Raw genomic sequence first — 12244 nt, 5'->3', positions numbered from 1 at the left:
TCAGTGTGATCAGTGTGGTGTGTGATCAGTGTGGTGTGTGGTCAGTGTGATCAGTGCAAAGTGTGATCAGTGCAGTGTGTGATCAATGTGTAATCAGTGTGATCAGTGCAGTGTGTGATCAGTGTGGTGTGTGATCAGTGTGATCAGTGCAGAGTGTGATCAGTGCAGTGTGTGATCAATGTGTAATCAGTGTGATCAGTGCAGTGTGTGATCAGTGTGGTGTGTGATCAGTGTGATCAGTGCAGAGTGTGATCAGTGTGGTGTGTGATCAGTGTGATCAGTGCAGAGTGTGATCAGTGCAGTGTGTGATCAATGTGTAATCAGTGTGATCAGTGCAGTGTGTGATTAGTGCAGTGTGTGATCAGTGTGATCAGTGTGTAATCAGTGTGATCAGTGCTGTGTGATTAGTACGGTATGTGATCAGTGCGATGTTTGATCAGTGCAGTGTGTAATCAGTGTGATCAGTGTGGTGTGTGATCAGTGCGGTGTGCAATCAGTGTGATCAGTGCGGTGTGCAATCAGTGTGATCAGTGCGGTGTGTAATCAGTGTGATTAGTGCAGTGTGTAATCAGTGTGATCAGTGCTGTGTGATTAGTACGGTATGTGATCAGTGCGATGTTTGATCAGTGCAGTGTGTAATCAGTGTGATCAGTGTGGTGTGTGATCAGTGCGGTGTGCAATCAGTGTGATCAGTGCGGTGTGTAATCAGTGTGATTAGTGCAGTGTGTAATCAGTGTGATCAGTGCGGTGTGCAATCAGTGTGATCAGTGCAGTGTGTAATCAGTGTGATTAGTGCAGTGTGTAATCAGTGTGATCAGTGCGGTGTGCAATCAGTGTGGTGTGTGATCAGTGCGGTGTGCGGTGTGTGATCAGTGTGGTGTGTAATCAGTGTGATCAGTGCGGTGTGTGATCAGTGCAGTGTGTAATCAGTGTGATCAGTGCGGTGTGTGATCAGTGCAGTGTGTAATCAGTGTGATCAGTGCAGTGTGTAATCAGTGTGATCAGTGCGGTGTGTGATCAGTGCGGTGTGCAATCAGTGTGATCAGTGTGGTGTGTAATCAGTGTGATCAGTGCGGTGTGTGATCAGTGCAGTGTGTAATCAGTGTGATCAGTGTGGTGTGTAATCAGTGTGATCAGTGCGATGTGTAATCAGTGCAGTGTGTAATCAGTGTGATCAGTGTGGTGTTTGATCAGTGCAGTGTGTAATCAGTGTGATCAGTGCAGTGTGTAATCAGTGTGATCAGTGTGGTGTTTGATCAGTGCAGTGTGTAATCAGTGTGATCAGTGCGGTGTGTGATCAGTGCAGTGTGTAATCAGTGTGATCAGTGCGGTGTGTGATCAGTGCAGTGTGTAATCAGTGTGATCAGTGCGGTGTGTGATCAGTGCGGTGTGTAATCAGTGTGATCAGTGTGGTGTGTAATCAGTGTGATTAGTGCAGTGTGTGATCAGTGCAGTGTGTAATCAGTGTGATCAGTGTGGTGTGTGATCAGTGCAGAGTGTGATCAGTGTGGTGTGTGATCAGTGCGGTGTGCCATCAGTGTGATCAGTGCGGTGTGCAATCAGTGTGATCAGTGCGGTGTGTAATCAGTGTGATTAGTGCAGTGTGTAATCAGTGTGATCAGTGTGGTGAGTAATCAGTGTGATCAGTGTGGTGTGTGATCAGTGCGGTGTGTAATCAGTGTGATCAGTGCGGTGTGCAGTGTGTGATCAGTGCGGTGTGCAATCAGTGTGATCAGTGTGGTGTGTGATCAGTGTGGTGTGTAATCAGTGTGATCAGTGCAGTGTGTAATCAGTGTGATCAGTGCGGTGTGCAGTGTGTGATCAGTGCGGTGTGCAATCAGTGTGATCAGTGTGGTGAGTAATCAGTGTGATCAGTGTGGTGTGTGATCAGTGCGGTGTGTAATCAGTGTGATCAGTGCGGTGTGCAATCAGTGTGATCAGTGCAGTGTGTAATCAGTGTGATCAGTGTGGTGTGTGATCAGTGCAGTGTGTAATCAGTGTGATCAGTGTGGTGTGTGATCAGTGCGGTGTGTAATCAGTGTGATCAGTGCAGTGTGCAGTGTGTGATCAGTGTGGTGTGTAATCAGTGTGATCAGTGCGGTGTGCAATCAGTGTGATCAGTGTGGTGTGTGATCAGTGCAGTGTGTAATCAGTGTGATCAGTGTGGTGTGTTATCAGTGCAGTGTGTAATCAGTGTGATCAGTGTGGTGTGTGATCAGTGCAGTGTGTAATCAGTGTGATCAGTGCGGTGTGCAATCAGTGTGATCAGTGTGGTGTGTGATCAGTTCAGTGTGTAATCAGTGTGATCAGTGCGGTGTGTGATCAGTGCAGTGTGTAATCAGTGTGATCAGTGTGGTGTGTGATCAGTGCGGTGTGCAATCAGTGTGATCAGTGCGGTGTGCAATCAGTGTGATCAGTGTGGTGTGTGATCAGTGCAGTGTGTAATCAGTGTGATCAGTGTGGTGTGTGATCAGTGCGGTGTGCAATCAGTGTGATCAGTGCGGTGTGCAATCAGTGTGATCAGTGTGGTGTGTGATCAGTGCAGTGTGTAATCAGTGTGATCAGTGTGGTGTGTGATCAGTGCGGTGTGCAATCAGTGTGATCAGTGTGGTGTGTGATCAGTGCAGTGTGTAATCAGTGTGATCAGTGCGGTGTGTGATCAGTGCGGTGTGTAATCAGTGTGGTGTGTAATCAGTGTGATTAGTGCAGTGTGTGATCAGTGCAGTGTGTAATCAGTGTGATCAGTGTGGTGTGTGATCAGTGCAGTGTGTAATCAGTGTGATCAGTGTGGTGTGTGATCAGTGCGGTGTGCAATCAGTGTGATCAGTGCGGTGTGTAATCTGTGATCAGTGCAGTGTGTAGTCAGTGTGATCAGTGCGGTGTGTGATTAGTGCAGTGTGTGATCAGTGTGATCAGTGTGGTGTGTGATCAGTGCAGTGTGTAATCAGTGTGATCAGTGTGGTGTGTGATCAGTGCAGTGTGTAATCAGTGTGATCAGTGTGGTGTGTGATCAGTGCGGTGTGCAATCAGTGTGATCAGTGCGGTGTGCAATCAGTGTGATCAGTGCGGTGTGTAATCAGTGTGATCAGTGCAGTGTGTAGTCAGTGTGATCAGTGCGGTGTGTGACTAGTGCAGTGTGTGATCAGTGTGATCAGTGCGGTGTGTAATCAGTGTGATTAGTGCAGTGTGTAATCAGTGTGATCAGTGTGGTGTGTGATCAGTGCGGTGTGCAGTGTGTGATCAGTGTGGTGTGTAATCAGTGTGATCAGTGCGGTGTGCAATCAGTGTGATCAGTGCGGTGTGCAATCAGTGTGGTGTGTGATCAGTGCGGTGTGCGGTGTATGATCAGTGCGGTGTGCAATCAGTGTGATCAGTGCAGTGTGTAATCAGTGTGATCAGTGTGGTGTGTGATCAGTGCAGTGTGTAATCAGTGTGATCAGTGTGGTGTGTGATCAGTGCGGTGTGCAATCAGTGTGATCAGTGTGGTGTGTGATCAGTTCAGTGTGTAATCAGTGTGATCAGTGTGGTGTGTGATCAGTGCAGTGTGTAATCAGTGTGATCAGTGTGGTGTGTGATCAGTGCGGTGTGCAATCAGTGTGATCAGTGCGGTGTGTGATCAGTGCAGTGTGTAATCAGTGTGATCAGTGCGGTGTGTGATCAGTGCGGTGTGTAATCAGTGTGATCAGTGTGGTGTGTAATCAGTGTGATTAGTGCAGTGTGTGATCAGTGCAGTGTGTAATCAGTGTGATCAGTGTGGTGTGTGATCAGTGCAGTGTGTAATCAGTGTGATCAGTGTGGTGTGTGATCAGTGCGGTGTGCAATCAGTGTGATCAGTGCGGTGTGCAATCAGTGTGATCAGTGTGGTGTGTGATCAGTGCAGTGTGTAATCAGTGTGATCAGTGTGGTGTGTGATCAGTGCGGTGTGCAATCAGTGTGATCAGTGCGGTGTGCAATCAGTGTGATCAGTGTGGTGTGTGATCAGTGCAGTGTGTAATCAGTGTGATCAGTGTGGTGTGTGATCAGTGCGGTGTGCAATCAGTGTGATCAGTGTGGTGTGTGATCAGTGCGGTGTGTAATCAGTGTGATCAGTGTGGTGTGTAATCAGTGTGATTAGTGCAGTGTGTGATCAGTGCAGTGTGTAATCAGTGTGATCAGTGTGGTGTGTGATCAGTGCAGTGTGTAATCAGTGTGATCAGTGTGGTGTGTGATCAGTGCGGTGTGCAATCAGTGTGATCAGTGCGGTGTGCAATCAGTGTGATCAGTGCGGTGTGTAATCTGTGATCAGTGCAGTGTGTAGTCAGTGTGATCAGTGCGGTGTGTGATTAGTGCAGTGTGTGATCAGTGTGATCAGTGTGGTGTGTGATCAGTGCAGTGTGTAATCAGTGTGATCAGTGTGGTGTGTGATCAGTGCAGTGTGTAATCAGTGTGATCAGTGTGGTGTGTGATCAGTGCGGTGTGCAATCAGTGTGATCAGTGCGGTGTGCAATCAGTGTGATCAGTGCGGTGTGTAATCAGTGTGATCAGTGCAGTGTGTAGTCAGTGTGATCAGTGCGGTGTGTGATTAGTGCAGTGTGTGATCAGTGTGATCAGTGCGGTGTGCAATCAGTGTGATCAGTGCGGTGTGTAATCAGTGTGATTAGTGCAGTGTGTAATCAGTGTGATCAGTGTGGTGTGTGATCAGTGCGGTGTGCAGTGTGTGATCAGTGTGGTGTGTAATCAGTGTGATCAGTGCGGTGTGCAATCAGTGTGATCAGTGCGGTGTGCAATCAGTGTGGTGTGTGATCAGTGCGGTGTGCGGTGTATGATCAGTGCGGTGTGCAATCAGTGTGATCAGTGCAGTGTGCAATCAGTGTGATCAGTGTGGTGTGTGATCAGTGCGGTGTGTAATCAGTGTGATCAGTGCGGTGTGCAGTGTGTGATCAGTGTGGTGTGTAATCAGTGTGATCAGTGCGGTGTGCAATCAGTGTGATCAGTGCAGTGTGTAATCAGTGTGATCAGTGTGGTGTGTTATCAGTGCAGTGTGTAATCAGTGTGATCAGTGTGGTGTGTGATCAGTGCGGTGTGTAATCAGTGTGATCAGTGCGGTGTGCAATCAGTGTGATCAGTGTGGTGTGTAATCAGTGTGATCAGTGCGGTGTGTGATCAGTGCAGTGTGTAATCAGTGTGATCAGTGTGGTGTGTTATCAGTGCGGTGTGTAATCAGTGTGATCAGTGTGGTGTGTAATCAGTGTGATTAGTGCAGTGTGTGATCAGTGCGGCGTGCAATCAGTGTGATCAGTGTGGTGTGTGATCAGTGCAGTGTGTAATCAGTGTGATCAGTGCGGTGTGTGATCAGTGCGGTGTGTAATCAGTGTGATCAGTGTGGTGTGTAATCAGTGTGATTAGTGCAGTGTGTGATCAGTGCGGCGTGCAATCAGTGTGATCAGTGTGGTGTGTGATCAGTGCAGTGTGTAATCAGTGTGATCAGTGCGGTGTGTGATCAGTGCGGTGTGTAATCAGTGTGATCAGTGTGGTGTGTAATCAGTGTGATCAGTGTGGTGTGTGATCAGTGCGGTGTGTAATCAGTGTGATCAGTGTGGTGTGTTATCAGTGCAGTGTGTAATCAGTGTGATCAGTGTGGTGTGTGATCAGTGCAGTGTGTAATCAGTGTGATCAGTGTGGTGTGTGATCAGTGCGGTGTGTGATCAGTGCGGTGTGTAATCAGTGTGATCAGTGTGGTGTGTAATCAGTGTGATTAGTGCAGTGTGTGATCAGTGCAGTGTGTAATCAGTGTGATCAGTGTGGTGTGTGATCAGTGCAGTGTGTAATCAGTGTGATCAGTGTGGTGTGTGATCAGTGCGGTGTGCAATCAGTGTGATCAGTGCGGTGTGTAATCAGTGTGATCAGTGTGGTGTGTGATCAGTGCGGTGTGTAATCAGTGTGATCAGTGTGGTGTGTAATCAGTGTGATTAGTGCAGTGTGTGATCAGTGCAGTGTGTAATCAGTGTGATCAGTGTGGTGTGTGATCAGTGCAGTGTGTAATCAGTGTGATCAGTGTGGTGTGTGATCAGTGCGGTGTGCAATCAGTGTGATCAGTGTGGTGTTTGATCAGTGCAGTGTGTAATCAGTGTGATCAGTGTGGTGTTTGATCAGTGCAGTGTGTAATCAGTGTGATCAGTGTGGTGTGTGATCAGTGCAGTGTGTAATCAGTGTGATCAGTGCGGTGTGTAATCAGTGTGATCAGTGCAGTGTGTGATCAGTGCGGTGTGCAATCAGTGTGATCAGTGCAGTGTGTAATCAGTGTGATCAGTGCGGTGTGTGATCAGTGCGGTGTGTAATCAGTGTGATCAGTGTGGTGTGTGATCAGTGCGATGTTTGATCAGTGCGATGTTTGATCAGTGTGATCAGTGCGGTGTGTAATCAGTGTGATCAGTGGGGTGTGTGATCAGTGCAGTGTGTAATCAGTGTGATCAGTGCGGTGTGTGATCAGTGCGGTGTGTAATCAGTGTGATCAGTGCGGTGTGTGATCAGTGCGATGTTTGATCAGTGCAGTGTGTAATCAGTTTGATCAGTGCGGTGTGTAATCAGTGTGATCAGTGCTGTAAAAAAAGAAAAACGTCACATTTAGTCAGGAACTTGCAGCTCTCTGGCGCCTTCTTACCCTACTGACCAATAAGGGTATTGACAGAGGATAAGAAAGTGAGAGCAGCTGCTCTCATTTATGTTGAATATTGTGGCACGTGATGTGACGGGACGTATATATACCTATATACCACCGGTACCTGGTAGGAACATCTATATACCCCGATCCAGTCACCATCAAGTTCCCAACACCACATAAATACGAAAACTATGCTGCCACCACCGACCTCTTATAGGTGGATTGGACACCCGTTTGGTAGCGTGAATTTGCGTGGAGTACGTGGCGGATCGCTCATAGAAAATACCAACACTCCCAGCAGGCTAATTAAAGCACAAAGGGGTCAGAGTGTTTTAGACCAAGTATATACAGTACATTTTATTAGAAAAAAATTAATTAAATATATTAAAAACACTGCAGAGCATCACTATCTAAGCGGGCACACAAATGGGGTCCACATAATAAGAGTCCGTCTGAAATAACATACGGGACAATATTATGGAAAGCAAGTCATATTGCAAAAAATAAAATCCTGCTTAAACGCATAGGTGAATCAAGTCAGCGACCCCATGGAGTGGGTGTAAGACCTGCACAATATAAAGTGCGTGACGTGCTACGAGCAATAAGTGCATGTAATAGACAGGCACTTAGAAATGACTTCAGCAATTGGATCCCCAGGCCTGCAGCCCCTACGCGCGTTTCACCGCAACTTCGTCAGGATGCGAGCTATCTATCCATTATGGATCTGAGCAGGGGATATTGGCAGATTCCCCTGAGCCCCGAGGCGCAGGAGAAGTCCGCCTTTATCACCCTCTTCGGACTGTATGAGTCCACGGTTGTGCCTTTTGGCATGAAGAATGCCCCTGCCACTTTCCAGCGGATGGTCAACCATCTGCTTCAGGGACTGGAGAAGTATGCGGTGGTGTACTTGGATGACATTTCCATCTTCAGTCCCACCTGGGAGGAACATCTGCAGCATCTTCAGGAGGTGCTCAGGCGAATTCACCAAGCAGGTCTGACCATCAAGCCAGGAAAGTGCTCCTTCCCCACCATCCTGTAGAATGTAAGCCCACAAGGGCAGGGTCCTCGCCCCTCTGTATCAGTCTGTCATTGTTAGTTTACTGTAAGTGATATCTGTAACTTGTATGTAACCCCTTCTCATGTACAGCACCATGGAATCAATGGTGTTATATAAGTAAATAGTAATAAGCGAGGTCCACTACCTGGGACACCAGGTAGGCGGGGGTACTCTGAAGCCAGATCCTGAGAAAGTGGACGCTATTGTGTCCTGGCCCAACCCCAGGACCAAGAAGCAGGTGATGTCCTTCTTGGGCACTGCAGGGTACTACAGGCGCTTTGTATAACACTATTGTAGCCTTGCGAAGCCCTTGATGGAACTCACCAAGAGGAACCTACCCCATACAGTTGATTGGACAAATGACTGTGAAATGGCCTTTTGGGCTTTGAAGACTGCCCTGAGCAGCTCCCCTGTGCTAAGGGCGGTCGATTGCAGTCGACTGTTCTTAGTACAGGTAAAGCGCGTTCCTATGTACTAATATTAAAATATAACTTTTAATCTTTATAAATATAAAAGGTACAAACATAGGTGCTGACAAAAATGCTCAGTGCATAAACACAACAACAAAACAAAAAAACACGTCTAAAAACGTATCACCGCCAGAGAATATCTAGTAACCTACTAGTCACTAGTTTCAAGTATCAAAATGGAGATATATAGCCACCGATTAACAGACAGCCAATCTTAGTATTCTAAATATGTATACCCTCTAGGTATTGATAATCAAATTGAATATAGTACTTGTAGAATAAGAAAAAGAGGGTCCTCAGCTCTAGGGTACCACTCTTAAAGTACTAAACTAGACTGGGCGGTGAATTTACAGCAGTGCTCATAAAGAAATAGCGACTGTATGGCAATGTAACCTTATTTCTTGTTCAATCTTAAAGGGTATATGCCTGAATTAACGTAGCCGCATGCATATATCATAAGGTGTTATACTCATCTGCCTTCTCACGGTCCTTGTCTGGACTTACTGCAGTTTCAGTTAGTGCGGACCATTTGCGCGGCTCTCCAAATATGACCGCATCATTTTCTATAGGTCCACCTTGCTGAATAGTGCCTCCCAACGCGTTTCATACGACTTGTAATCATCAGGGGATCGTGTCACCTTCATACATCATGGATGAGCATATCGCTAAAGCGGTCTGTACTCCGCCTTCTCATATAGGTTACTCACCGGCGTTAGAAGCCTCGTGCTTCCAGACGCCGGGAGCATAACTTCCGGTGTGTTTAGATACGTGCACTCTGAATTAAGGTGCGCACATTAGTTCCGGGCATCAAAGCATCGGCCGAGGGTGCCGTAACATCATATCCGGTGGGCGGGGCTTTTCACCCATATACCGCCCATTAGATGGTAATGTGCGCCAGCGCATTGCGCTCTATACAGTACGGGACAGGGGACAGTCGCCACTCCAAAATATCCTGCACTGTGATACTCATCTTATACATAAAGGGAGCTATAATCTTACTCCCAGGTCTCTAAAGATGGCACATGCAGATAAAACAACCATATCTATATATCGACACCCCCATGACTCGAGGATCAAGTATAGCTCCAAAGGACGGATTAAACCCCACCCCTAAGAATACACACCCATCTCTCATTATGGCCATAGCAGGAACAAAAAATAGTTGAAAAAGATGAAAAATAAGTTTATGTGTACGTGACACAGCAGTACCCCATGATAGGAAAGAAAGGAAAGGGTGCACCTATTGGTGTCCCTAAGGAGCCCTCTCTACGCTTGTCCCTACCTCTCGCGGAGGTTGGCACCCTTTTCCTGCGCAGTGGCGCCCCCACTCAAAGACGGCTGACCCTATTGACAGGTTACCCTAATGCTCCCTATTTCTATAGGAAGGAAGAAAAGCTGAGCTGGTCATTCAGGCCACGTGGTGTAGTTGTTCGGAGGCGAAAGATCCATTTGCTTTCTCTTTGCAAAATGCTTTTGTCCCAATCACCCCCTCTCTGGGACTGATATACTCTGTCGATGCCCATAAAGTTAACCATCTTTAGGTCGCCTTGATGGATCCTGTTAATGTGGTTAGCAACCGGAGTATCTCTTTTATTAATTGTGTCAAGTTGGTGTTCTCCCACTCTTCTTCTAAGCTCCCTACTTGTCTTGCCGATATACTCCATCCCACATTTACATGTCATCTTATAGATAACTCACATAGTTTTACAGTTTATGAAATGATTAATGTGGAAAGTTCTTCCTGTTACATTGCTCAAAAAGTCCCTGCCTTGCTTTATGGATTGGCAATACTTGCAGTTTCCACATCTATAACATCCCCTGGCTGGATTCCCTAACCAGGTAGATCGTGTCTGGGGAGGGGTAAAATGGCTGTGGACTACCCTGTCTTTTATTGAGCGGCCCTTTCTGAACGTGATCTGTGGAGCTGGTGTCAGAATTCCCTTAAGGTCATTGTCCATCTGCAAGATAGGCCAATGTTTTTTGATGATCTCTCGTAAATCACCAGCTCCACTGGTGTATTTTGTGATCATTCTTATACTGTTGTCATCTTCCTTTTTGGGTGTGGGGATCAAGAGGTCTTTTCTCTGTCTCATGAGAGAAGACTTGTATGCTTCTTTTAAGATTTTATTGGGGTACCCCCGCTCAAGAAAACGCTCTCTCAGGTCCTTAGCTTGTTTTTGGTATAGGGTACTATTTGAGCAATTTCTCCGTACCCGCAGATACTGACCCTTGGGGATCCCTCTCTTAAGTGGTCTTGGGTGATTGGATTCCCATCGCAAAAGAGAGTTTGATGCCGTAGGTTTCCTAAAGGTACTCGTGACCAATTGGCCACCGCTCCCCCTCTCAATTAGGACGTCCAAAAATGGTAATTTTGTCGAGTTTACCTCAAAGGTAAAATGCAGACCCAAATCATTACAATTGAGGCCTGCCACAAAGGCCGTAAAGCTGGTCTCATTCCCTTTCCAGATAACAAAAACGTCATCGATATATCGTAGCCACATAATGACGTTACTCTCGGCTGATGTGGCATCCCCAAACACTATGTTCTCCTCCCACCAGCCCAGGAGCAGATTTGCATACGAGGGGGCACAAGGGCTCCCCATCGCGGTGCCCCTGAGCTGGTGGAAGTACCTCCCATCATAAAGAAAGTAATTTCTGGTGAGGCAGAACTCTAAGGCCTGTTTTACGAATTGGTTATGCTCAATATACTGCCGCTCTCTCATGCCCAGGTAATAGTCCACAGCCATGATACCTTTACTGTGTGGGATTGAAGAGTAGAGTGCTTCTATATCAATTGAGCATAGCAGCATATCATCGTCCAATTCAACGTTGTCAAGTTTAAGGAGGAGATCCGCTGTGTCACGTACATAAGAACTAAGTGAGATTACAAATGGTCTCAGAATTTGGTCTATATAAATACCCAAGTTTTGGGTTAGGCTACCGATACCGGAGACTATCGGTCTACCCTTCAGAGGATTGGTGCCTTTATGTATTTTCGGCAAGCAATAAAATGTTGCTGTTACCGGGTGTGTTGGAACAAGGAAATCCTTCTCATTTGTATCAATCAGTTTATTATTAAATGCTTCCATTATCAATTCTTTAAGTTGTCTGATATACATCGTGGTGGGATTCGTCTCTAGTCTTTCGTAACCCATTTCTTTTTGGAGGAGGGAGTAACATAGGGCCCTATATTGTGACACATCCATGACGACCACATTACCCCCTTTATCTGAGGGTTTTATCACTCGTTCGTGATCCATTCTAGTTCACACAGACCATCCATTTCTTTTTTAGTCAGGTTATGTGATCGTCTCTTAAGACCCTTGGACTCAAGTTCCATCAGGTCCTGGGTCACCACATTCAAAAATACGTCAATGAGGCCTACATCTTTTGTGAACGGAGGCATACGTTTACTTTTGCTCTTTAAAGTTGTAAATGGTCCCTCTCCTATATCATTGGGGTCAACGTCTCTGGCGGTGATACGTTTTTATATGTGTTTTTTTTTGTTTTGTTGTTGTGTTTATGCCCTGAGCACTTTTGTCAGCACCTATGTTTGTACCTTTTATATTTATAAAGATTAAAAGTTATATTTTAATATTAGTACATAGGAACGCGCTTTACCTATCCCTATATTCTTTGGTTCCTTCTAAACCGAGAGTCTAGCTATTATTTGTTCTTAGTACAGACCAACGGCAGTGAGTTTGGCATTGTATGGACCCTGCAATACTTGCAGCCTTAGTTGTACGGGAGCACCTTCACCGTCGTTACCGACCACAACCCGCTGAGTTGGCTGCACACCATGTCCAGTACTAACGGAAGGTTGCTACACTGGAGCCTCGCCCTTCAGCAGTATGACTTTACCATTCAACACAGAAAAGGCAGTGAGCATGGCAATGCAGATGGGTTATCTGTTGTGAATTCCGCTCTTGGGCTCCCTCCGGTGGTTTTAAGTGGTACGGCTGCTCCTTGGATTTAGCAGTCAGCAGCTGCTTCCACTGATTGTCTTTCTGGCTCGGCTATTTAACCTGGTTCTATCCTTCAGCCTGTGCCAGTTGTCAATGGTTCCTGCTTGGATTC

General features: G+C 46.5%; 1 protein-coding gene across 1 annotated transcript in view; it reads right to left on the bottom strand.

Annotated features, from left to right (window-relative positions):
- DNHD1 (dynein heavy chain domain 1) overlaps nucleotides 1-12244 on the bottom strand; it is a 458413-nt gene that overhangs the window by 435791 nt on the left and 10378 nt on the right. The window lies entirely within an intron of this gene.

The sequence above is a fragment of the Ranitomeya variabilis genome, chromosome 3 (genome assembly GCF_051348905.1).
Source record: "Ranitomeya variabilis isolate aRanVar5 chromosome 3, aRanVar5.hap1, whole genome shotgun sequence".
NCBI lineage: Eukaryota > Metazoa > Chordata > Amphibia > Anura > Dendrobatidae > Ranitomeya > Ranitomeya variabilis.
The sequence above is the reverse complement of the archived record's forward strand: the minus strand, read 5'-3'. Positions and strand labels throughout refer to the sequence as shown.